Source organism: Schistocerca gregaria, chromosome X, assembly GCF_023897955.1.
Source record: "Schistocerca gregaria isolate iqSchGreg1 chromosome X, iqSchGreg1.2, whole genome shotgun sequence".
In the NCBI taxonomy this organism is placed as follows: Eukaryota; Metazoa; Arthropoda; class Insecta; order Orthoptera; family Acrididae; genus Schistocerca; species Schistocerca gregaria.
In genome coordinates, this window is record NC_064931.1 from 706,303,062 (window position 1) to 706,325,767 (window position 22,706).

Below are 22,706 nucleotides of genomic sequence, written 5' to 3' on the forward strand. Positions count from 1 at the left end.
CGCACCTTCCTATCTACACCTACATCCATACTCTGCAAAACACGTTATGATTTTTGGCGGAGGATACTTCGTGTGCCGGCCGGAGTGGCCGAGCGGTTCTAGGCGATTCAGTCTTGAGCCACGCGATAGCTACGGTAGCAGGTTCGAATCTTGCCTCGGGCATGGATGTGTGTGTCGACCTTAGGTTGGTTAGGTTTATGTATTTCTGAATTCTAGGGGACTGATGACCTCAGATGATAAGTCCCATAGTGCTCAGAGCCATTTGAACCATTTTTGATACTCCGTGTACCACTGTCACTTTACCCCTTTTCTGTTCTAGTGCGAAGGAAAAACCGTTGTTGGTAATCGTCCGTGTAAGAGCGAATCACTTTAATTTTACCTTCATGGTGTATTGGGGAGGCTGACTCTTCTAGGAAAGGTTACTCAGGATGATAATGTGTGTGAAATCTTATGGGACTTAACTGCTAAGGTCATCAGTCCCTCAACTCACACACTACTTAACCTAAATTATCCTAAGGACAAACACACACACCCATGCCCGAGGGAGGACTCGAACCTCCGCCGGGACCAGCCGCACACTCCATGACTGTAGCGCCCTTGACCGCTCGGCGGTTACTCGGGGAACTTTAACAGTAAACCACACCGTGGTGCACAATGTCCCTGTGACGCTTTCGCGATTACGAAACGAAGCTGTGACGAAAAGCTCAGTTTCTCTTTGGATTTTCTCTATTTCCTCTATAAATTGCTTCTGGTAAAATTTCCTGACTGACGTGCAGTATTCAAGAACTGGTCGCACATAGGTTTTGTAAACCATCTCTTTCGTTTCTGGACTACGTTTCCTGAGGATTCATTTCTTAAAGGTAATTCATGACGTTTGAACACAAAATCCTGTTGCATATCGACGTTAATGATATGGACCTGTTATTTAGTGGATTACTCCTACTACTTTTCTTGAGTATTGGTGTGACCTGTGTAGTTTTCCAGTCTTTGGGTACTGATCTTTCGTCGAGTGAACGCTTGTATATGATTGTTAAGTATGGAGCTATTGTATCAGCATACTCTGAAAGGAACCTAATTGGTATACATTCTGAACCAGAAGACTTGCTTTTATTAAGTAATTTAAGTTGTTTCACTACTCCGAGGACATCTACTTCTGCGTTAATCATGTTGGAGTAACGTAGAAACGTGGACGCAACACTTATTAATGTCAACTAATAGATGTTGTGATAGTTTAAATCAGATCATTTACATTCAATGGTATATGTGAATGGAGTTAGTGATAAAGATGTAATAAATTGAAACTTCATGCTAGATGCTTAAGATTTTCTGCACAAACAGAGAAAACTTTTTCCCCTTCGCTATTTTGTGGAGGGCTGCAACAAGAAAAATTTCGAAAATGTTTGAAATCGTGTAAAAAATTTTGTTGCAAGTCGCTACGTACTCTCATTCTCAAAATCTGGATGGATATAATCTGGGTAATTTTCGTGCCATGAGTTATGCTGTTACTTCAATTATTGGCTTACTGGATAAAACCTTTAAGATTGTGCCTCCTAATGAGTAGAACGTGACAGAATTTAACATTTTTTAATTCCATCAACAATTATATGAACAACTGAAAATCCAATTTTTTTTTGTCCTTGGAAGCCGTTAGCTAGGTAACCCACAACTGCAAGCGGGTATTTTTGCTGTTTAGTAATATACGGTAGATATGTGAGCCGCGGTAAAGTGAATGCGTGGTGAGACAGAATCTAACTGTATGTCGGGTGAATAGTCACTTGATGTACGCGACAGAGATATGAACTGACCATCAGTAATTATGGACGGGAATACACATTAGTAAAGGACAGAAAAAATATATAATCATAGTATTAGTTGACTGTGGAAGTGTTCAGCATAAGGCCCCAAAATTACTGGCTCTCATTAAAGAAAACAACGCGCACGTAATATTTCAGCAGAAGATTTCCTGAAATTAAAAATTAACAGCAGTGAAGTATTCAATTAGGAATGACATGTACACTGAGAGGAGCTATGAATGGACCATCAGTAATTATGGACGGGAATACACACTAGTAAAGGACAGAAAAAATATATAATCACAGTATTAGTTGAGTGCACAAGTGTTCAGCGTAAGGCCCGAAAATTACTGGCTCTCACTTAAGAAAACAACGCGCACGTAATATTTGTGCAGAAGATTTCCTGAAATTAAAAATAAACAGTAGTGAAGTATGCAATTAGGAATGACATGCACACTGAGAGGATAGTGGGCGCTAACGGTGGAAGGGTATTTTTATCCATAAAAAGGTCTGTGATGTGACCTTCCCGTATAGTGTAAAACGTAGCGCTTTTCCGCGAGACAGGAAACTACGAACGTGGCTCTTGCACCGGCTAGCATGCGTGTGGTTTCCAACGCTCGTTTGAGCAAACGCTGAGTTGGTTACTAATTTCCGCCTCAGAAAATGCTATAAACAACAGTTAATGTAAAATCACACACGGAACAACATTAAGAGCCGGCCGTTGTGACCGAGCTGTTCTAGGCACTTCAGTCCAGAACCGCGCTGCTGCTATGGTCACAGGTTCTAAGTCTAGGGGACTGATGACCTCAGCTGTTAAGTCCCAAAGTGCCCAGAGCCATTTGAACCAAAATTAAGACAATTCAGTCTTGTGGCGCACGTTACGTGCCTCCCTTAGGTAACTAACTGCGGCAGAAAGGACATCTACATCTACATGATTACTCTGCAATTCACATGTAAGTGCTTGGCAGAGGGTTCATTGAACCACAATCATACAATCGCTCTACCATTCCACTCCCGAACAGCGCGCGGGAAAAGCGAACACCTAAACCTTTCTGTTCGAGCTCTGATTTCTCTTATTTCATTTTGATGATGTAGGTTGGGCTCAACAAAATATTTTAGCATTCGGAAGAGAAAGTTGGTGACTGAAATTTCGTAAAAAGGTCTCGCTGCGACGAAAAACGTCTATGCTGCAATGACTTCCATCCCAACTCGTGTATCATATCTGCCACACTCTCTCCCCTATAACGTGATAATACAAAACGAGCTGCCCTTTTTTGCACCGTTTCGATGTCAATCCTACCTGGTAAGGATCCCACACCGCGCAGCAATATTTTAACAGAGGACGAACGAGTGTAGTGTAAGCTGTCTCTTTAGTGGACTTGTTGCATCTTCTAAGTGTCCTGCCAATGAAACGCAACCTTTGGCTCGCCTTCCCCACAATATTGTCTATGTGGTCTTTCCAACTGAAGTTGTTCGTAATTTTTACACCCAGGTACTTAGTTGAATTGACAGCCTTGAGAATTGTACTATTTATCGAGTAATCGAATTCCAACGGATTTCTTTTGGAACTCATGTGGATCATCTCACACTTTTCGTTATTTAGCGTCAACTGCCACCTGCCACACCATACAGCAATCTTTTCTAAATCGCTTTGCAACTGATACTGGTCTTCGGATGACCTTACTAGACGGTAAATTACAGCATAATCTGTGAACAACCTAAGAGAACTGCTGAGAGTGTCACCCAGGTCATTTATATAGATCAGGAACAGCAGAGGTCTCAGGACGCTTCCCTGGGGAACACCTGATATCACTTCGGTTTTACTCGATAATTTGCCGTCTATACATCTGGCCCCAAAGTTAAACAAAATAAATTTGCCAAATCTAGAGACAACGGACCACACACTAGATATAATTAAGGTTAAGAAGAAGAAAAAGAAACTACTGAGTAAAGTTTCGTGTTTATCTGGGTGAAGCTAAACGTCAAAGGTGAGTCTAAAATAGTACTCGAATGTTTTTGCCGTCCACCCAGATAACATATATAAGAAGTGGAACGCTTCAGAGAAAGATGGGTAACATCAGGCATAAATTCTCCGTTCATGCTCCAGGGATGAGTGGTTTCTTTCACTGCGTCATCTATACAATGGGAGACGCACCCGTTTATAAGGAGAAACACGAGGACTGCATCTTGTAACGGGGCACTAACATATTTCCTGAAAATTATTTTGAGCACTTGATGAGTCTATCATTCCGCGAGAGTAACGTATTAGATCTGGTGGCAACAAAATGGCTGTAACATTTTGATTCAATGAACGCAGAGACAGGAATTACGGATGAGTAATTGGAGTTGAGCGAAAAGCTAAATATAAGGGGTGATCAAAAAGTTTGCGTTTGAGGGCGTTGCTGTAGCGTATGTGCAAGGTAGAGCGACTTTAATGCGGGTATATAAGCTCCGACATGTAGACACGGGATTAATGTGGCATTCGTGTTTTTCCGACGTGGTTGCGGTAAATGCGGAAACATGAACTACGGGGCGTTGTCACCAAATGAATCCAGACAGGACCAATGTGCTGCTGTTCTCTTCTTGGCTGCCGAATCACCAACACCGGTAGACATCCAAGGGAGAATGAAGAATGTGTTTGGGGGTAGCATGTCTGTCGAAAATCACCGTTTTGGAACGATGCTCGGCAAGGGGTGCGGCAGCTTCATGATAACGCACGTCTCCATATCGCAAATGTCGTACAGAAGTTACGCCACTCAAGAGAGAGACACTCGATCACCCGCCCTATTGTCCTAGTCTCTCCCCATGCGAATGCACGCCTCCTGCCCTTAAAAGAAGGCTCTGAAGGGTCGGCTATTCCTGTCGGATGAGGATGTGCAGCGGGCATTTACTTACGCAGCAGTGCACGGTATGCTACAAAATGAGTAACTTCGACCTGGTGCGTTGGTGAGATGATATCCTCAATGCTCACGGCGATTTTGCTTGATTTACATACTAATTGTTGAGTGTACGGCCTTCGAGCAGAGACTTTTGGACGCCTCTTATAATACTGAACAATATTCGTCATTAACAAGTGGGTCAAAAATGATGCAAATGTACGTAAGCACATAGCAGGAAACATTTTGTCGTGTGAGGAGAATATGGATGGTTTCTGGCATAGATTCGATGTTATCTAAACTAATGTGCTTGATGAGTTTGTGCCATGGAAAACAATGAGGCATGGAAAGGACTCACTAGGGTTCATTAATAACAACAATAATAATAATGGTGATGATGATGATAAAGTCCCATACTCCGAGGAGCGTAGGGGACGATGAGGGAGACCCACACCGACGTACTAGGCAAGGTCCTAGTGGAGGTGGTTTGCCATTGCCTTCCCCCGACCGTAATGGGGATGAATGATGATGATGTAGACGACACAACAACACCCAGTCTTCTCGAGACAGGAAAAATGCCTGACCCCGCCGGAAATCGAACCCAGGACCCTGTGCGCGGGAAGCGAAACGCTTATTATTACTATGACCACTATCTTATCAGAGTCAAATTTAAATTCACACCAAAAAGGAAATGCAAAAGGAAAACACCACTAATTCCCAAATTTGATTTTAAAAAATACAAGAATCAGAAATTAAAGAATTATGCCAAAAACAATGTACAAACAACTGGAGAGATTTCCAAACAAAAATTATACAGAAAGCAAGAGGACTGGTCCCATTAAAGAAAAAAATCAAAATTGTGATAATGCAATAGAAGAGAGACAACGAGCCTTCTTAAACTACAATTGTGACAAATCAGAAACCACACAAGAGAAATTTTTCGAAGTCAGAAAACAAACAGTTAAAATATTTAGACAAACGAAAAGAAAATATCTTAACGAGCAACCAAACTCAATTGAAGGAGACTTAAGGAACCACAGATCACATAACTTCTACAAAACGTTTGCAAATCAAATCAAAGGATACACTCCACGAGACCTCTGTTTCAGGAAACAAAATGGAAAATTGGCAGTAACTAACAAAGAAAATTGTCAAGAATTAGCCAAATATTTCTCACAACTTCTAAATCTCACAATCAAGTGCGGGATTCCCCAGATTACAACCAGAACACACGAATCTTCACTACTGCCAACTCGAGAAGAAATTTCTAGTCTCATTAAAAAGCACAAAAATAATCAGTCATCATGAGAAGATGAGCCAATGGACTTGCCGCAGTGGTAACACAGGTTCCCGACAGATCACCAAAGTTAAGCGCTGTCGGGCTGGGCTAGCACTTGGATGGGTGACCATCCGGTCTGCCTGGCGCTGTTGGCAAGCGGGGTGCACTCAACCCTTCTGAGGCAAACTGAGGAGCTACTTGACTGATAAGTAGCGGCTCCGCTATCGAAAACTGACATACGGCCGGGAGAGCGGTGTGCTGACCATATGCCCCTCGGTATCCGCATCCAGTGACGCCTCTGAGACGAGGATGACACGGCGGCCGGTCGGTACCATTGGGCCTTCATGGCCTGTTCGGGAGGAGAGGATGAGAATGAGAAGATGGAACTTTAGCTGAACTACTGAAGAACTTTGGTCCAAATTCCTTGAAAGAGGCCGGCCGCGGTGGTCTAGCGGTTCTAGGCGCTCAGTCCGGAACCGCGCGACTGCTACGGTCGCAGGTTCGAATCCTGCCTCGGGCATGGATGTGTGTGATGTCCTTGGGTTAGTTAGGTTTAAGTAGTTCTAAGTTCTAGGGGACTGATAACCACAGCAGTTGAGTCCCATAGTGCTCAGAGCCATTTGAACCATTTGAACCTTATAAGAGATTACTCAAATCATCCAAGAAATTTGGCAGGAAGGAAAAATTCCACAGGATTGGAAGTGAGCACAAATTCGTCCATTGCACAAAAAGGGAGAGAGATCAGATCAACTATAGAGGGCATTTAAATTTGCCGGTCACTTACAAAATTTCATCCGCGTGTCTTCTAAAGAGGGTACAAGAATACCTAGAACATACAATTTTAGATTACCAAGAAGGCTTCCGATAGATCGTGCCCGGGACAGTCTTAAAACTATTTTAAAAATTAAAGCAATCACGTCGAAACCAATAATCTGCACATTTGCTGATTTAAAAAAAAAAGCATATGATACTATATATAGGCAATCTCTAGGCAATATTCTAGAGAACGCGAACTAGACGCCAAAGCGCGAAAACTAATCGAACGAACACTGTTAGAAACCAGATCAAAAATTAATTTCAAGATGAAGTTTCAGAACCATAATAAGTTAAAACAGGAGTAAGACAAGGAGATGGGATCTCGTCACTATTATTCAACATAGTTTTAGACAAAGTAATAAAAGAATGAGAAACGGAACTAACAAAACAAAACTTTTAGAAACCAACCGCACTATGAAGATGTTAAGGAAAATTGAACTTTTTATACTTGGCGTTTGCAGATTCTAACCGACAGTGAAGAAACACCAGTAAAACAAATTGAGACCCACGGAGACTGTGCAGAGAAGGCTGACCTGCAATTCTCCTTTAAGAAGACTGAATTCTTGTGTTCCAAGTTAGATGTGCCGAAACGTAAGACAGATTATGGTGAAATCAACAGAGTCAGTCGCTTTAAGTAGTGCCTACCTCGGTGAAATTATTGAACTAACAGGACTTGAAAAAATAGCACAAAAAACAGATGGCAGAAAATCAAGCGTCTCCACTTATTTCAGATTTGTGTAACAAAAAATATCTATCAAAAGGCACTAAAATCAGATACTACAACACAATAATCAAACCGACAGTCACATACGCAAGTGAAACACTCTCATTGAATCGAAAACTAGATTTTCTAGAAATTAAGAAAGTGGAGAGAAAGATTACTATAAAAATTCTGGGACCACGATACACATAAGATGGAAACAGACTGCAAACCATCGAGACAACAGAAAAAGTATCAAACGTCGAAATTGACATCAGAAAGAGACGAATGAAGTTCTATGGACAATTAGACAGATTGCCTGGAAACAGACTACTAAACGTCTATTAGGCTGTATTTAAAGCATCAGTACCATGGCTAACTGAAGTTAAGAAGGATTTGACAAAAGCAAAAACTGACGTAACAGACACATCGGACAGGAATACATTCTGTCAAGATCTTTGTCACAAGCAACAGTTGTAAAGCGCATGCTGGATGCTGGAAAAGCCTCGCTGTCAGAGTGTAAATTAATATAGTTTGTGTGAAGTGTGTGTAGTGATATAACAACTGTACATCAAAATGGAGGCAGACGGATGGACACTAACCGAAAAAAGCCGCCTATACCGTCGCGAGCCGGCACCCAGCATTATGCTAGCAATAATGATGTAACTTCCTGAAGCCATCTCAAGATGAACCTGAATAGTTCGAAAACCGGTTCATGGAATAAAACATAATTTACTCAAAATAGTGGCTGGTTGCAGTGTATAACTTATTTACGTCTAGATACGACTCTGACAGTAAGCATCCTGTATGATCACCCGCTTCCATTCACGTCCATTGTGCATTTCAACGGAACTGGTCAATTCTAGCAGGACAATGCGACATCCCCACTTCCAGAATTGCTACAGAGTGGCTCCACAAGCACTCTTCTGAGTTTAAACACTTCCGCTGGCCACCGACCTCCCAAGACATGCACATTATTGAGCATATCTGGGATTCCTTGCAAGGTGCTGTTCACAAGAGATCTCCACCCTCTCGCACAGTTACGGATCTATGGACAGCCCTGCAGGAATCATGGTGTCAATTCCTTCCAGCACTACTTCATACATTAGTCGAGTTCATGCTACGTCGTGTTGCGGCACTCCTGCGTGTTCGTGGGGGCCTACATGATATCAGGCTGGTGTATTATTTTCTTTGGCGCTTTAATGTATTACGTTATCTCGCAGTAATTTGAACGTGCGCTCTCGGGCTTACCAAATACGCCAATGGTGCCCTTCTTTGTATCTCCTCCAGTTTTCTCTGCGATGTCTTCACTTACATCTGAATCTACATCCACTTCTGTATATACGTCCGTTCTCCCAGCCACCTTACGATGTGTAATGAAAGGCATATATGTACACCTGTCACCTTCCTCCTTTGCTGTTCCAGTTGCGTAAGATGTGCGGAAAGAATCTTAGTAATCCATCCTTTGAGCTCGAATATTTGTAATTTTACATTCATACTCTTTTCGTGGCGTAATTTTACAAGGAATTAAAAATTTGGTTGTTTCCTACGAATGTACGCTCTCGAAATTTTAGCGATCGTTGTGCTGGCTAACACCTGCCTTTCAGACAAATGTGTGGCGAGAATTATTCTGTAAAAAGAAGCGGTGTTTGTTTGTGGAGAGCATCTTCCTCCATTCACTTACAAATCATTAAGTCTCGATTGTCTTTTGTAGTCTTTATCGGTAGACTGATCTGACGTAGCTTTCCATGCTAATTTATCCTGCGCAAGTACATTCATTTCTGTATAACTGCTGCAAGTCACATCCACTTGGACCAAGCGAGGTGGTTCCGCAGCTCGTGGTCGTGCGGTATCGTCCTCGCTTCCCGCGCCCGGGTTCCCGGGTTCGATTCCTGGCGGGGTCAGGGATTTTCTCTCTACCTCGTGATGACAGGGTGTTGTGTGATGTCCATAGGTTAGTTAGGTTTAAGTAGTTCTAAGATCTAGGGGACTGATGGCCATAGATGTTAAGTCCCATAGTGCTCAGAGCCATTTGAACCATTTTTTTCGAGCGAGGTGGCGCAGCGTCTTGGACACTGTACTCGCATTCTGGAGGACAACGGTTCAATCCTGCGTCCGGCCATCCTGATTTAGGTATTTCGTGATTTCCCTAAATCGCTCCAGGCAAATGCCGGTATGGTTTCTTTGAACGGTCACGGCCGACTTCCTTCCCCGTCCTTCACTAACCCGATGAAACCGATGATCTCGCTGTCTGGTCTCCTCCCCCAGACAACCCAACCCAAGCCTCATATTCACTTGAGCTTGTTTACCGTAGTCATGCCTTTGTGTCTCTACATAATTTTTTACCCTACCCCCAAAAAAGAATACACTCCTCCCTTGCCAGATTAAATATTCCCTAATGAGCTCCGTTTCAAAATTTTTCTCGTACGCCATGGTGAGTGAATGATTTCTGAAGAATCTAAAAATTCACACTCATACAAACGTTTCATGTTTTATGCATCAGCAGCATTTTTAAGATGCAAGGAAGTAAGCAATATTTTTTGATTCAGAGAGGCTCAGATATTTGCTGTAATGTTTCTACTATTCGCGTCGTCATGATGATTCAGCATCTCTGTAATACGGCCGGAGGACACAGGAAAGCTTTAGTTTTTCTACGTACGCATTAGAGCTGACAATATTACAAATCAGGTTCTTCATAAAACTCGAAGCATACCATAATATGACGCAATAGTAATTTGGCACTGGATTGTGTCTGTGACAGCCGAGATTTGAAGTTAAGTTCGGTAATAAGAACTGTTTCTTCTCTCAATTGCACGAGGCTTGGGTTAATGAATGTGCAGCGCAGAAGAGAAAAGTTGGTGTCTACAGTTCTGAAGGTTGAACTTCCAACCGGCTCGTAATGACAAGGAGATGGTTAGCGCATGTCTCGTGCTGCAAGGCAAGCGGCTGTTCACTTATCCCTTGTGTTGGCAGTGTCGCTGGGCTATTTGCGTGCACGAATCGAATTTAGCTCAGGTCGTGCATAAAACTATTCGCACGGAGCGGCCGCCACTCACCTACTCGTTCTTTTTATATCTGACCGCCGCTTGTACAAATACAACGTTTCGCCGCTGCACGTCCGTATTTGTGTTCTAAACGTATTTTCGTGACAAAAGGTCGCGGCTACGGAAACGCACGGCAGCCTAGCTGAAGTTCAACGCTTCGCTCAATTTACGCTTACAGAGCTGTTTTCCCTCGTAATCTGGAATAATGGGGTCCCACAGCGCTTCGAAAATAGCAAAACATTTCCAGAATAAATGGGAGTAAAGTAAGCGAACTAAAACTACTCTTTCCTAGTAGCTGATGTTTGTGATGAGAATTTCTAAGTTCGAACATAACATTTTAAGCACAACCACGTTTCTCAGAGACCCTGTTGCTTTCCTTCTTTCTTTTTTCCACGATGAAATAAATGGAAAAAGTGAGAAGGAGTTTTCAAGGAAGTTAGCGAAATAACTGTGGAGGGCTTAATAACGTATTGATATTACTTGTTAGGTGAGTTCTCTTCTTTCACGGTGTATACGAAAATTCTCGTTTTAAAACACAAGGAAGAACGTGTTATTGACGCAAGGGTCACAACAAACCGAGCACAATCTCGAACAGAACAGTAAAATTGACTGCGGCCTTTACATAGGAACCGTCCCAGACTTGTAGAGAAAAGAGCAATGCTACACACCACCTTCAGAATCGACGGTTTGTTGGCATCAATGTAGAGCGCCAACATCCTGACCGACCTAGTGTTCCGTCTCCAATAGGCCAGTTGTTAACGGAACGTTAAATCACAATTTCTTTTAGAAAAGTATCTGACATACAATATCTAGAGCTTTGTAATGTATATACAGTTCGCTCTGTTCGTCCGTAAGGTTATGAAGGCAGAATATCGGCCAGAATAGAGCCAAGGAAACCGGTACACCTGCCCTATATCGATAGGGCCCCCGCTAATACGTGGAAGTGCCGCAACGCGACATGGCATGGACTCCACAAATATCTGAAGTAGTGCTGGAGGGAATTGACACCATGAATCCTGCAGCGCTGACCATAAATCAATACCACTACGAGGGGTGGAGATCTCTTCTGAACAGCACGTTGCAAGGCATGCTCCATAATGCTCATATATGGGGAGTTTGGTCGGCAGCGGAAGTGTTTAAACTCAGAGGAGTGTTTCTGGAGACACTCTGTAGCAATTCTGGAAGTGTGGGGTGTTGCATTGTCCTCCTGAAATTTTCCAAGTCCGTCGCAATGCACAATGGACATGAATGGACGTAGGTGATCAGACAGGATGCTTCCGTACGTGTCACCTGTCAGAGTCGTATCTACACATATCAGGGGTCTCATATCACTCCAACTGCACACACCTCACACCATTACAAAGCCTCCACCACCTTCAACAATCCCCTGCTGACATGGAGTTTCCATTGATTCGTGAGGTTGTCTCCATATCCGTACACGTCCATCCGCTCCATACAATTTGAAACCAGACTCGTCCGACCAAGTAACATGTTTCCCGTCATCAATAGTCCAGTGTTGGTTCGAAGGGCCCAGGCGAGGCGTAAAGCGTTGTGTCGTGCAGTCATCAAGGATACACGAGTGGGCCTTCGGCTCCGAAAGCCCATATCAATGATTTTTCGTTGAATGTTTCGAACTCTGAGACTTGTTGATGGTCCAGCATTGAAATCTGCAACTATTTGCCGAAGGCTTACACATCTGTCGCGTTGAAGGATTCTGTCCAGTCGTTGTTGATCCCGTCTTGCAGGATCTTTTTCTGGCAGCAGCGATGTCAGAGATTTGAAGTTTTATCGGATCCCTGATATTTACGGTACACACGTGGAATGGTCGCACGGGAAAATCCCCACTTCATCGCTACCTCGGAGATGCTGTGTCCCATAGCTCGTGCGCCGACTATAACACCACGTTCAAACTCACTTAAATCTTGACAACCTGCCATTGAAGCAGCAGTAACCGATCTAACAAACACTTGTCTTATGTAGGCGTTGCCGTCCTCAGCGCCGTATCCTACCAGTTTACGTATCTCTGTATTTGAATACGCATCCCTATACCAGTTTCTTTGGCGCTTCAGTGTAGTAGCCCCATTACTTCCTGAAGACGTGGATGCCGTTCCAAGCTATCGCAAGGTGGACCAAAGACAAGCGTATAGAAGCGATTTTTCAATTTTTCCTGGCGTATACTGCGATTGTACTGCCAGGTTATAGTGTCCAACGAGTACGATATTTAGGCGATTAGTTCGTCAGCGCAGCTAACGATGGAGACATGCCTAATCACCGAAATATTGTGAACGATGGGCACTGTGAATCATCAGTGCACCCACGAACTGTTCGGTCAAGCGTGCAGAATATCGGATCAGATTTGTGTTTCGATTCAAGAGTTCCTAACCAATAAAACTCAACACGTCTTTCTTAGCCGGGAAGGTACCATCAGGTGTGAAATTAGCTTCTCTCGTAGTCAGAGGGCATGCTATAGGTCTATTACGAATTCAAGATACATAGAAATTATCCGAACTTAATGTCGGAAATTCCATGAGGTAGTCCGCGCTTGAAGATATTTTGACTAGGGCATTTGCATCGACAGAAGATTGTAGCTAAATGCCGGAAAACTTGCAGAGGAGCCCAGAAGATTCACTCTTCGTGTGGAGACTCGCACTTGGCCGTAAACAAAAACATACCCCGTCAGACTAAAAAGGATTAAAATAAAACTACAGACGCTAAGGTGCTTTAGGTGTTCTACATAGTCTCCCCCCACTTGAGGAGAACACACAAAACGTTCAAACAACCTCGTGAAACTCTCAGAAAGAGCCTTCTTTGGAATGATGTTCGACTCGCACGTCACATTGGCTAGAATATCGGTTACGTCGTCAAAGCGCTGACCTTTCGTGTGAATTTCTGTATTTGGTCGTTTTGTAGCAGGTTCAGATTGTTCGAGAGTCAAGGCGTGCGAAAGAAAATGTACACACATTTTTCCCTTCTTCAAAATATTCTGGAGAACGTCTTGAACAGTTGATTTAGAGATGTAGCTGCATTGCTGTTTGCGTCAACAACGTACACATAGTAAGGCCGCACTCCCACTACTTAACGCTACCTGCTTACAACTGACTGGTTCAACGCACATCTGTTGTTTACAATTGGTAGTTCAAGCTGCCATCATAGTTACTGCGCTGACTTCACATACACTCTAGGAATAATATCAGACTGGGAACTTTTTAAACCGATCCAATAACATCTACATCTACGTGATTACTCTGCTATTTACAATAAAGTGCCTGCCAGAGGGCTCATTGGACCACCTTCAAACTGTCTCTCTACCGTCCCACTCTCGAACGGTACGCGGGAAAAACGAGCACTTAAATGTTTCTGTGCAAGCCCTGATTTCTCTTATTTTATCGTGATGATCATTTCTCCCCATGTAGGTGGGTGCCAAGAGAATGTTTTCGCAATCGGAGTAAAAACTGGTGCCGCGCGGGATTAGCCGAGCGGTCTAGGGCGCTGCAGTCATGGACTGTGCGGCTGGTCCCGGCGGAGGTTCGAGTCCTCCCTCGGGCATGGGTGTGTTTGTTTGTCCTTAGGATAACTTAGGTTAAGTAGTGTGTAAGCTTAGGGACTGATGACCTTAGCACTTAAGTCCCATAAGATTTCACACACATTTGAACATTTTTTTTTAGAAAACTGGTGATTGAAATTTCATGGGAAGATCCCGTCACAACGAAAAACGCCTTTGTTTTAATGACTGCCACTCCAATTCACGTATCATGTCTGTGACACTATCTCCCCTATTTCGCGATAACACAAAATGAGCTGCCCTTCTTTGTACTTTTTCCATGTCATCCTTCAGTCCCATCTGATGCGGATCCCACACCGCACAGCAATACTCCAGATTGGGCGGACAAGCGTGGTGTAAGCAGTCTCTTTAGTAGACATGTTGCACCTTCTAAGTGTTCTGCCAATGAATCGCAGTCATTGGTTTCCACTATCCACAATATTATCTGTGTGGTCGTTCCAATTTAGGTTATTTGTAATTGTGATCCCTAAGTATTTAGTTGAATTTACAGCCTTCAGATTTGTTTGACTTATCGTATAATCGAAATCGAACTCCAGTGACAGGGGCTGCAAGAGAGGTAACAGGAAGCAAGATTAGGATCAAATTCTCTTTCAGCCGGCCGGTGTGGCCGAGCGGTTCTAGGCGCTACGGTCGTAGGTTCAAATCTTGCCTCGGGCATGGATGTGTGTGATGTCCTTAGGTTAGTTAGGTTTAAGTAGTTCTAAGTTCTAGGGGACTGATGACCTAAGATGTTAAGTCCCATAGTGCTCAGAGCCATTTGAACCATTTTTTTTGTAAGCACTTAATTGGAATGTGGAAGACCTTAGCGCATTGAGAAGTCGCGACAGGGGTTCAGATAAAATAAAGTTTCACTGGCGTCTAATATTATCCCATCGAAGATTTCTGAGAAGCACATTACCCACGGAAAACAACTGTACTATCGCAAGTTTCACTTGAGTTCACGTTCCAACCGTCAGTTTTTCACCGTGCTAAGTATACCGGTTTAACTTCCATTTAATAGTAAATAAATTCAAATTTTAATTAATCTTCATTATTAAACACTTAACTATTCATTAATTTGCGGTGTAGTTCCGAATAATTGTCGGTTCTACTACCCTGTACTGTCGTTTCCTGTTGTCTGTCTGCCTGGTCAGAGTTTCACTAAGTATCTCTAACATGAGTGGAAACACTATAAATGTATATCAGTTTCTTTGTCTTACAATTTTTCCTTCATCGCTACAGGGTCGCCATAATATACCACACTCCGATAAAAGAGAAAAAACTAATTTATTCTCAGATAGGCATAAAACAAAAATAACTCGGGACAATACATAAAAAGTTATTTTCATAGTCTGCGTTCTTTTAAGAGCTACCTCCAAGCCTATAAATTCGTAAGTTATAAGCCGGAACTTAGTTCCACAAAATATTTCTTTCTGCTGTTCAGCTTTTGGCCAAAGTGATCCGTCGCGGATTAATTTGTGTAGTTATCACTGTCAATGATATCATCCAATTCACGGTTTTTATTCCCTCTTCCTAGAAACATTTTTGATTTATTATTTGTCTTAATATTTGTGTGCGTGAACCAACAATGTGTATAGTAACATACATTTCGGTTCTTGTAGTTCAGATAAATTTTCAGTACGATGTTAACCGCCAAGCTTCGCTACAGAGTCTGTTAGCGTTTTACTACGAACGTTCCGTAAGCCGAGATAACCGACTACTCATAAATGCCCTTTTCTCTTAAAACTCGCAGCAGTTTTAGTTTAGGAAATTTATGTAAATTACTGAAACTATGAAACACACAAGTCTTTCCTTGGTTAGTATTTACACTGAAGAATTATTTTTGCTTGAACAAATACTTTGCTACATTTAATTCGTTTATTTTTCATTTTGAGGAATCTAGGGTGCAGAAACAATTTCCACAAATTTGTTAAGTTTTTGTGTGTGTGCCAGAAAGCGAAATTTCGAAATTAATGCTGTAAAGTAGACATTTTTGATGGATTAAATAAAAGGGCATATGCATCATTCGTGTCGAATAGAGTTCAAGAAGAACCAACTTGTACGCGGACGGCTGATGATAGCGACAGTATCTTCTCATTACCTTTCAAACCTTTGTTCAGCTCACTTTTCGTGCGTTGATGTTTATTGATGTGCATGTCTCGCAGAATTAACTCAGAGATGAGAGGAAGAATAACACCTGGTTATGATCAAGTAGATCCACCAACTTCAGGCATCAGGTGGGTTATGGCGGTTTTAAGAGTTTAATATTCCGACTAAATCTGGGTTATTTAACCCGCACCATTTCCAGCTGTGATCGATGAGCAGCCAATCTACGTCTCAGATGGACGTCACGGCGAGATGAGAAAGCTAATGAAAGGCGGCTCAAGCTGCGTGGAAAACATGAGGGGAGTCCCTGCCGGTACGAGCTTATTCCCATTTTTACGCTGCGCACCCACTTAATTATCTAAACAACGTAATTACGAAAATATAAAGAATTATCTGGTTTATTAATTTTCATCATGTTTCATTACGTATAATTTCATGCTTTGCTAATTGTTGTAGCGACCGTAAATTGGTTGCGGAATTTGTATGGCAAGGACCGTTTTATGGTTAACGCATTAGATATATCTTTATGTTTAACGTGGTATAGACAAGCGTAGAAGTCAATTTGAAATTTGTTTCTTTTGATTTTAACTTACGCTCTTCTTTCGATAAATGATATAAGCGATACGTACGGGAAGTTCAGAACACTACAACGGTTCCCCGACCTTCATGTTTTTATAAGAGAACTTCTGACGACTTACCGACTTTTTTCTAATAATTGTGAAAACTGCTACTGAAAACTTTCGTAAGTACGAGTATAGGAAGTAAATTCTAAATGTGCAGGTGCCTAAATCTAGTGAGGGCGGAAGAAAAGTAGTACTTTTTTTGTATACGTAGTGGTATTTACCAACTAACACTGCGTCACAATTTACATCTTTCAAGCAGTCGTCAGTAATGTCACATATATATTTTTGCATTCTTGTTTAAAGCATCTCATCCGAGGCACACATATATGTGTGACTGTGAAAGCCTGCTCTTCTTGATTTACTTTTAAGCTGGTAGTTCACATGAGATTGTGACCCTTGTTTTCTGCCATGAAAGGCTATCCCCTAAAACAGACCCGTATGTAAGTAAACGCAATCTGACTGTGACGACTAAAGTTTCAGAGTGGCAAGGACTCTCGCACAACCCAACCTGAGTTAACTAGTTAAAACTGATATTAGAATCGTTACTGGAGATCTTACGCGTTTTCTGACAGAAGTTGGGAAGGAAAACATAGGTACAAAGGAGGTAGCTGCGAAGAAACCATGGGTAACAGAGGAAATACTTCAGTTGATTGATGAAAGGAGGAAGTACAAACATGTTCCGGGAAAATCAGGAATACAGAAATACAAGTCGCTGAGGAATGAAATAAATAGGAAGTGCAAGGAAGCTAAGACGAAATGGCTGCAGGGAAAATGTAAAGACATCGAAAAAGATATGATTGTCGGAAGGACAGACTCAGCATACAGGAAAGTCAAAACAACCTTTGGTGACATTAAAAGCAACGGTGGTAACATTAAGAGTGCAACGGGAATTCCACTGTTAAATGCAGAGGAGAGAGCAGATAGGTGGAAAGAATACATTGAAAGCCTCTATGAGGGTGAAGATTTGTCTGATGTGATGGAAGAAGAAACAGGAGTCGATTTAGAAGAGACAGGGGATCCAGTATTCGAATCGGAATTTAAAAGAGCTTTGGAGGAATTATGGTAAAATAAGCCAGAAGGAATAGATAACATTCCATCAGAATTTCTAAAATCATTAGGGGAAGTGGCAACAAAACGACTATTCACGTTGGTGTGTAGAATATATGAGTCTGGCGACATACCATCTGACTTTCGGAAAAGCATCATCCTCACAATTCTGAAGACGGCAAGAGCTGACAAGTGCGAGAATTATTGCACAATCAGCTTAACAGCTCATGCATCAAAGCTGCTTATAAGAATAATATACAGAAGAATGGAAAAGAAAATTGAGAATGCGCTAGGTGACGATCAGTTTGGCTTTAGGAAAAGTAAAGGCACGAGATAGGCAATTCTGACGTTATGGCTAATAATGGAAGCAAGGCTAAAGAAAAATCAAGACACATTCATAGGATTTGTCGACCTGGAAAAAGCGTTCGACAATATAAAATGGTGCAAGCTCTTCAAGATTCTGAAAAAAATAGGGGTAAGCTATAGGGAGAGACGGGTCATATACAATATGTACAACAACCAAGAGAGAATAATAAGAGTGGACGATCAAGAACGAAGTGCTCGTATCAAGAAGGGAGTAAGACAAGGCTGTAGCCTTTCGTCCCTACTCTTCAATCTGTACATCGAGGAAGCAATGATGGAAATAAAAAAGAAAGGTTCAGGAGTGGAATTAAAATACAAGGTGAAAGGATATCAATGATACGATTCGCTGATGACATTGCTATCCTGAGTGAAAGTGAAGAAGAATTAAATGATCTGCTGAACGGAATGAACAGTTTAATTGAGTAAACCGTATGGTTTGAGAGTAAATCGGAGAAAGACGAAGGTAATGAGAAGTAGTAGAAATGAGAACAGTGAGAAACTTAACATCAATGAAGTTAAGGAATTCTGCTACCTAGACAGTAAAATAACCAATGACGGACGGAGCAAGGAGGACATCAAAAGCAGACTCGCTATGGCAAAAAAGGCATTTCTGGCCAAGAGAAGTCTACTAATATCAAATACCGGCCTTAATTTGAGGAAGAAATTTCTGAGGATGTCCGTCTGGAGTACAGCATTGTATGGTAGTGAAACATGGACTGTGGGAAAACCGGAACAGAAGAGAATCGAAGCATTTGAGATGTGGTGCTATAGACGAATGTTGAAAATTAGGTGGACTGATAAGGTAAGGAATGAGGAGGTTCTACGCAGAATCGGAGAGGAAAGGAATATGTGGAAAACACTGATAAGGAGAAGGGACAGGATGATAGGACATCTGCTAAGACATGAGGGAATGACTTCCATGGTATTAGAGGGAGCTGTAGAGGGCAAAAACTGTAGAGGAAGACAGAGATTGGAATACGTCAAGCAAATAATTGAGGACGTAGGTTGCAAGTGCTACTCTGAGATGAAGAGGTTAGCACAGGAAAGGAATTCGTGGCGGGCCGCATCAAACCAGTCAGTAGACTGATGACAAAAAAAAAGTAAAGAAATTGTATCTTCAGCCATGAGGTAGTGTCGTAATACAAGTTATCTTGATTACACCGTCTCCGTCGGCACGTATTTCTAAGTTGCACAGCAAAGTAGACTTACCTATATGGCTGAAAAATTTTAAATTGTATATTTGTGAGCATTGCTTAACACAGACTGCTTCACCCCATTTTCAAATATAATTAAAATCAATGAGGTACGTTTGGAGAATGTGGTTGTTGAGTGAACACATGTGGAGGCATCGAATACCTTAAATAAAGACCAGAGAGGAGGGTAATAAATTCTTAAACTCCCAACTGTACTCAAATGCAATATTATGACCAAAGTTCATACGAAGGGTAAAACGCTTCGTGGATAAACCCAACTGAGCAGATTTTGTGCTTCATATACTCGCCGGATAAGATACACAAAAGAAAATTACGAAACATTAATTTCTGAAGTATTGGTTTACGACTGGAAGCGCAATGAGATAAGCTGCTTGAACTCTTGGATGACGAAATTAGATGTGGATATGGATCCCCATGTGTTCTAATGATAATGAAAACGCGAAAAAAGATGTAACGTTCCCACGTCAAATACGGAGCCCTGGGATTTTCGTTGTCCTTCTGACATTTTCACAAGTGCTGACTCACATCATACGTTGTTAATGGAAAGATATAATCAATACTCCGTGTTTTACGCAGTTAAAATCTCTGTACGACGTTGTGCATAGGTAAAGAGGAGAAAACGTGTGCTACCTTATTAGCAAATAACTATTAGCTCTTTGAAATTCTTTTGAACGGAATACCTCGCAATGGTAACGAAATTTCGCAATGATTAAGCGTTGTTTTTGCAAATTTGCATTTCATGGTTTAGAAAAGCATTGTCATATTTATAATGGATGTTATTCACTTTAGTTAGGCAGATATTTTATTCGTATAAAGACTAAAGCTGCAGCGCTACGTCATTAACAAGATGTTTGATGGATAAATTGAAGACAGTACTCTTATTATTTCTTCTGTTAGGACTTACAGGAGTCATTATATTATTCCTTTCAACGTGCTTCTATCGCTTCAAAAAGACTACGTTTGGTATTTCCTAAGTTCAATGAACGAATAGTTGGTCAGGAAGCCTCCTGGGACAAGAAATACCGTATATTTGTAGACGTACCCAAAAAATTTTAAAGTTTGACTCTCTCTGATAGCGTTATTTTGTTTTACAGTAATATCAAGGTATTTGTTACGTTTGTGAGAAAGAGAAATAATTATTTAAAAACCTGGCTGGATAATAAAGTGGCTTAAAGCTAAGCAAATAAGTGATATTTAGAAATCATAGCCTCTGGAAGTGACAGTATTTAAAGAATATAAACAGTGGAAAAACTAATAATCAATAGTTTATGCGACCTTTATAAATATATTTTTATTCATAACCAGACACAAGAAGAGCTTAGATTATTAGACATGTACAACTGGCTTCTGTAGCGATATTAATTACTTTATTTTTAAAATGCCTCTTGATGAGCTAATGATAATATGGGTTACTGAAAAGATAACGGAAAAGTGGAAATGTGTGGTCATATACCAAAAGGCAGTCGATCGGATTCGAAGAACTTCAGAGGGTTTTCTTTACATTCAATTGCTTGTAAGAGACTCTCCAAAGTACTGGTGAGGAAAATTTAACAACAGTGTGATCACCTCACTGTTAAATATCAAGCTGGTATTCGAAAAGGCAGATGTTCAACTTCAAGAGCAATATGAAGCCGGAACACAGTAGTAATTGTTGTCTATTTCAAGAAAATCATAAGAGCTGATTGACTGACAGACAAGCTTTATTTACGGTTTTAGAGGAATTCGGAATTTATAGAGAAACGAAGGAAATCGTAAAACAAGCCCTGACAGACACCACCTAGAAAATTAAGTTTTTTGGAGAAAACTCTGAGGCCTTTGAAATAAAGTCAGGGGTCAGGCAAGGGGACTGATTATCCAAAATTTTCTTCAGTACCGTCTTGCAGAAAATAATGAAACCCTGGGAAGAAACTTTGAAGTTGGAAAGAATAAGTGGAATACATCTTTGGAAGAAAGGAAACAACCTGGAAATCAGGTGTTAATCTTCTAGCCAGAAACCGAAAGGATGTCCAAAGAATGCTGGAGACCTTCCATGAAATCGCTGGAAAAACAGGTCGTAAAGTCTCGTAGGAATAGATGGAATATGTTGAACATAGACGTGATGAGGAATACGTGAAGGTAAAATGTGGAACATTAAAAAGACGGATAAATGGAATGACTTAGGAGAACAGATCCAAACCCAACGGACTGGATAAAGTCAATGAAAGGAAGAGTCAGTAACTTAGAACTTGCTTAGGACCCGTGAAGACAACAAGTACACCGAAAAGTTCACGGACACAATACAAAAAGGCGGTTTATTTTATGGACACAGATTACGAATGGACGAAAACCGACTGAGCAAAAAAGTCTTCAAATAGTCCCACATCACGTCATGAAAGTCCACTCTAAATGGGTAAAAGAGGTCAAAAAAGATGCACAAGAAACTAGAGATGGTCCAAAACAGAGCGGAAATAAGAAGAAAAGTCATTTGAAGGAAAACCACTGGAGAGGACGTCCGTACGAGGGGGAGAGAAGAAAAAGAAGTGAAAGAATGGAAAGGTTCTGGTAAAGAAAAGCCAAGAAACCTAACATTTTACACAGTACATAGTTGATCCCCCCCCCATGAACCATGGACCTTGCCGTTGGTGGGGAGTCTTGCGTGCCTCAGCGATACAGATGGCCGTACCGTAGGTGCAACCACAACGGAGGGGTATCTGTTGAGAGGCCAGACAAACGTGTGGTTCCTGAAGAGGGGCAGCAGCCTTTTCAGTAGTTGCAAGGGCAACAATCTGGATGATAGACTGATCTGGCCTTGTAACAATAACCAAAACGGCCTTGCTGTGCTGGTACTGCGAAGAGCTGAAAGCAAGGGGAAACTACGGCCATAATTTTTCCCGAGGGAATGCAGCTTTACTGTATGATTAAATGATCATGGCGTCCTCTTTGGTAAAATAGTCCCCCATTCGGATCTCCGGGTGGGGACTACTCTAGAGGATGTCGTTATCAGGAGAAAGAAAACTGGCGTTCTACGGATCGGAGCGTGGAATGCCAGATCCCTTAATCGAGCAGGTAGGTCAGAAAATTTAAAAAGGGAAATGGATAGGTTAAAGTTAGATATAGTGGGAATTAGTGAAGTTCGGTGGCAGGAAGAACAAGACTTCTGGTCAGGTGACTACAGGATTATAAACACAAAATCAAATAGGGGTAATGCATGAGTAGGTTTAATAATGAATAGGAAAATAGGAATGCGGGTAAGCTACTACAAACAGCATAGCCAAGATACATACGAAGCCCACACCAACTACAGTAGTACAAGTTTATATGTCAA